This window comes from Gorilla gorilla, chromosome 7 (assembly GCF_029281585.2).
Source record: "Gorilla gorilla gorilla isolate KB3781 chromosome 7, NHGRI_mGorGor1-v2.1_pri, whole genome shotgun sequence".
NCBI lineage: Eukaryota > Metazoa > Chordata > Mammalia > Primates > Hominidae > Gorilla > Gorilla gorilla.
The window spans coordinates 111,060,179-111,065,801 of NC_073231.2; positions in this window are offsets into that span (position 1 = coordinate 111,060,179).

The window sequence follows — 5,623 nt, forward strand, 5'->3', positions numbered from 1 at the left end:
CGGAAAAACAGGGAACTCATTGCCATGCCATTCTTCAAATCTAAAGGTCCCTAGGAAGCCCACCTTCTTTTTCTACTTTTCTGAGACTTCCTATACTTGTTTGTTTCGTTATATATGGTTTTTGTTATTTCTGGTTTTGTTATACCTCTTCAGGTAAAAGAGGGAGGAAAAGGGAGGAAGGGGATACTCCATCTTGGCACAACTAGAAGTCTCTAAGTTGCTTTTTTGTAAATATAAACCTCTCAAATAAGAGAAATAATCAATGGTGGAAATGATGGTACACACTTAGAAAAGTTTGATCAGACACACATTCAATATATAACATTCTAAATCCAGGAAATAAAGTAGCACAGTGGAAGAAAACTTGAACTTTAAGATCAAACTGGTTTTGAAAGTTGTTTATATTACCTTTCCTATGCACTTATTATAAGAGTACTCAACTTGAAGGGTTGTTGTGAAGACAAAATGTGTGCAAAGACCATGCTAAGAGATCAACTGTTACTTTCCATACTTTTGCCAATAAGATTGCCATAATGAATGCAGTTATACAATACACAAGACTTCTAAGGTTGAATAGGTTTTACTCAAGACTTCTTTCCCCCTTAAAAGAAAAAAAAAACAAGGATTTTAAAGTACAGAATATTTTTAAATATATTTTAGGCCATTCACTTAACTGTGGCACAAGAATCTAGACAGGTGATCATCAAGTTGTTGCTCATGGAGAGTCAGCAGTTGCATCACCTAGGAATTTCTTAAGTATGCAAATTCTCAAGCTCTCTTTCTAATCTATTGAAACAGAAACTTTTGAAATTGTACCCAAGATTTTGCATTTTAACAAGCCCTCCAAATGATTTTGATGCCCATTAAAGTTTGAGAACTACTGGACCAGATACTAATCTGCCTCCCAGGATATTTCCAATATACCTTATAGGATGCTTCCTATTTTAATCTGCTTATTTGTGGTACTTACACCAATGTACAGAACGCTTACATCATATGCTCACAACGCATTGAAAAGTCTCACATTTTGGAATTCATGTCCTCTGCTGTCTTGAAAAAATAATTTTCTGGAGTCTTTCTAGACTCTTTTGCCTGCCAATGCAGCCACCATCACCCTGAAATATTCTCACTGGGGCAACACTAATTGTTTCTACTAACCTTATTCTGGTCACTGTAACCTACAGTTGAGCAGCTCTCAACATGTTTGCAGCAACATGTAAATGCCCTCCAAGAAAACCTGATGATTTCAGACAAAAGTCCTTGGTTCTTTCCTTTTATAACATCCTTTAACCCATGGTCAGGTCATTGTGCCTTTCTCTATACTTTCACTCCCAATTAAGGAGGTGACAAATTGCCCATGGTGACACAATTGACAGCTATAATAAGCTCAGCTTGGAAGACATCCCCAAGCTAACATCCATTCCTCCCTTAGAATGGGCACTATCTTTTTGAGACTCCTCAAATGACTATGACTAGATCCCTGAAGATAATATTAATGACCTTGGGAAGGGGTCAGAAGAAAAGTACACACGCTTCTCTGTTGCTGCAACTTAATCAGTAATTAATGACAAAATCTTGGTGAGCTATTATGGCAACTCAAGCCTGTTCTATGTTATCTGTTCTGAGCACATATGTAATTTGATTGCTGTCAACCCACACTTCTAAAAAACACTCCACATACATAGTCCCAAAACTTATCAGTTACTACCCATTTTAAGGCCAGGAAATCTATTTTGTAAATAGGCTACTAAATGCCACCCCTAGACACACTCCACCTGGCAGCAGATATCACTCTGTGCTCCCTCTCCTTGTTTTGACAGACTACTGCCCTCAGGCAGTCAAAGGTGGCAGCTTTATAGATAATGAAAAGCAAGAATCAGCCAAGGGGAGGCAGGGGTTATGTAATCCACTAAAGCACCAACAGGTTAGAGGCCTTCCTCCACATGTTCCTGAATATCTCAAGAAGCTAAGGGGAATAGAGATGGGGGAACACTGAATTCCTATTATACTGTGAGCTTCCTCTATTTTACTTGCAATGCCCAACTCCTTACCTAACATGGTCACTGAGTATCTTAACAATCTGGAAATATTTCTTTATAAAACTCCTGTAGAAACCACTAAATTTCAAAAATGTATTCTATGTTCTGTAATTGTGGGGACAAGTAATGAGAGTAGAAATCCTGTCAGGATCTATCTCTATTCGTAATGGGTACTCTAGCCTGATATGTGCAGCCTTATAAAATCAGCCCTTATCTTTAGGCACATGAAGACATTTATTCAATGTGTTCTCATTAAGCCTAGGTATTTGATAATTTCTACTTTTTGAAATCTGATCCAAAAACTACTCTTGGCTTTTGAAATAATCTCAGGAATATGAATTTGGTTTATAGGAAACCAATTTTTATGTGTATATGTAGGGCTATGTAATAATGGAAAGTTTCATTTTGCCTGATTTCTGGGGAAATTTCTAGGTTCTAGGACTTAGAAATTATGCCATTAATTTGAAATTATTTAATGTGGTCTCAGAATGCCTTGAATTGGGACAATGGAACTTCTCCAGACCTCTTTTCCCTTAAAGTTCAAGGAATATTTTGATTTCTCTTATGCTGCTTATCCTAAATGCAATCTCATCTCATTCATGGAAAAAGAAAATGGTACCCCTATCTTGGAGTTGCCTTTTCATCTTTTTAAAAAAATTTTTAAAATCATAATTAACCTTAAAGCTCTAAACTTAGTCTGGGAGATCTAGATGGTACAGCTTCAGAAGTAAGAGGCATCAGCTGTCATCAATGTTAGGCTTCTCTCTCCTGTAGATGTCAGCTCACAGGAAATAAATTGAGATGATCATTTAAGTTCTCTATATTCTACACAGTTAACAGAATTAGGCCAGTAATTTAAATAGGCTGGAATGTATCCCTGTCAACACCACTGTTTGCATGCATCCTAGATCTAATCACATAGTCATGACATATGAACCTCACCTAGAGTACCCTACTACCTTTCTTTGGGAAACATTAATTTAATGTTTAACCAAAGTAAAGTGGAATTCAGTGCTAAAGCTTCATAGGGACAGCCACCCTAATCCCATGTATTTGTTACTGAAGAATTTTAATACAGTAGTGGTTTGAGACCATTGAGGCCATTGAGTTCCAAACACCTTCCATCTTCTGTCTTTTCACCTTCTTTAGGATTCAAAACTAAAGAGGTAGTCCCCAGTGAATCAATTTTAAAGGGGACCCAAAAGTCTTAACCTATCTGTCATAGAATCTGTATTAGTTAAGGATTGTGTTTGACCAAATACAACAAGAAACCTAAATAACAGTAGACAAAACAAAATGGGGGCTTAATTTTCTTTCACAGAACAGGAATCTAAAGTTAACTTGGCCAGAGCTAGTATAATCCTGCTTAAGGGTTTCAGGACTAAGTTCTCTGATATTTTCTTAGCCTTTTATTCATGAGCATTTACAAGATGGCTGCTGCCACAATGTCAACTTTCACACATAATGAATGAATTTCAAAGAGTGAAAAGAGTACGTGCTAACTGAGCTAGCCACCTTTTTAATGATCCTTCCAAAAACCCACCAAACATCTCATTGATCAGAACAGTGTTATGCCTGGCTGCAAGGGACACTGTGAAATGTAACTCTTATAGCTGAATATATTGCCATCTCTACAAAATCTTGTTTGTGTTAGTGAAGAATAAGGGAGAATGAATATTGGATGGACAACTAGCAGACCCTATTAGAGCCAAAGTACATAATTCAGCGAAAGAGTGCAAACAATAGCTGTCTTCTTAATTATATGAAATAATTATTGTTAATTTGTCTTTACATTGTCTAATTTTATTATAAAAACATGTAATTAATCTTGTTTTTAATTTGCTTAAAATTGGTGCTATGCGTATATGGCTAATGATTATGAAGTTGTTCATGAAAGCTACAAATTTGAGAAGCACTTTCATACTTCTCAAAGGAGGCCACTTATGTTTTAAAATTTTTAGAAAAATTGCTTTGATGACTATGGAGGATGCCACATGCAGCAGCCATCTAGACAAGTAGGGGACTAGAGATACATGAAGGGAAGACTCCTCCCCACTAGCAGAAGTCTGTGCTAGGGAGGACACTCCAACAGAGGTTTTAGGCTCAGGGAATAAGGATTGACCCATCTGAAATATGTTCCACCTAGACTCAGTTTGTTTTCTTACTCATTGCATCTTATAGATTGAAAATCAGATATAGAATGTCAAGAATTGTAGCAAGTATTTTATTTCTGGAGTTTTGAGTTGAAAGTAGATCCAGAAAAAAAAAAAAAACAACTTATTTCAGTGCTTTGCCAGATGCAGTATTTACAAGAATATGAAAAAGGAACATTATTGGATACTCCCCAATGAGTAGACCATTTCTATCTGTACTTAAATGGGATGAAGACCCAGGGAAAAGAGCTGGGCAATGCCACCCCAAAAAGGAAGAGGATGGGACGGAGATGTCCACATATGATGGCAGGACAAAGCACAAGATATGACGCTCTCCATGCTGAAAGCCACAAGAACCAGCATCTCCGGTGACTATAGACCACATCTTGAAAAGGAGGGCCAGTGGAGACTTGTGTCTGAAGAGGAACTGTACTTTGAACTTACTAAGTTGTTACTCAGTAGAGACTTTTTAAAACTTAAAATGTCCCTTTGAACTGGAAGAGAGTCCACTTGAAATGCTTTTTCTTTCCTTGTGCTATATGAAGGAAACAGAGCAGTTAGAGACAAGTAGAGCAATTATAGAAAAATATTTTTTCTCTATAATTAATTAATTTCTTAGTTTAATTCATAATTTCTTAACTAGTTAATTATAATTAAATAATTGCTCTATAATTACTTTTTCTATAATAATTTGGATATTTTTCTCTCTAATTTATGGAGAAATATATATTTTCTAAATATAAAAATAGAGTAAATATTAAAATATATAAAATATAAAGCATATAGTCATATAGTATATATGATTATGGTATAGATAAAATATATATTTTATTAGTATCTATTTAATAAATATATTAATAAATTATGTGACTAATAATTTATATATTTAATAAATTTAATAATTTCTACATTTAGTAAATATGTAAAGTATTAAATATTATTTACTGAATAAATATGAACTATATCATTTTTACAACTTAAAAGCCCCTTTGAATTGGAAAAGGATAAGATATCAACATTTGGAGGGCTTTTTCTTTTTTTTTCCTATGCAATAGAAAGGGAGCAAGAGCAGAGCAATTACAGAAAAATATGTGTTTTCTCTCTATAATTAATTTAAAGGGAAATACATAAAATACATGTTAAATACTAAAATATATACAGTATTTTATAGTGATATATGTTTATATGTAACACATATAATAAACTGAATATTAAAATATATAAAACATAAATATATACATTAAATATATTAGTATATAAATATACATTACATATATTAATATATAAATATATCTTCAATATATGCTCATATATAATTACTCACATTGGTAATTAAAGATTTACACATCTAAGTAGTAATGTGAGTAAATTTGCAACCCCATTATGTAAGTCATTTTCAAAAGCTAGATAGTGGAATGTTTCAGTGTAAGA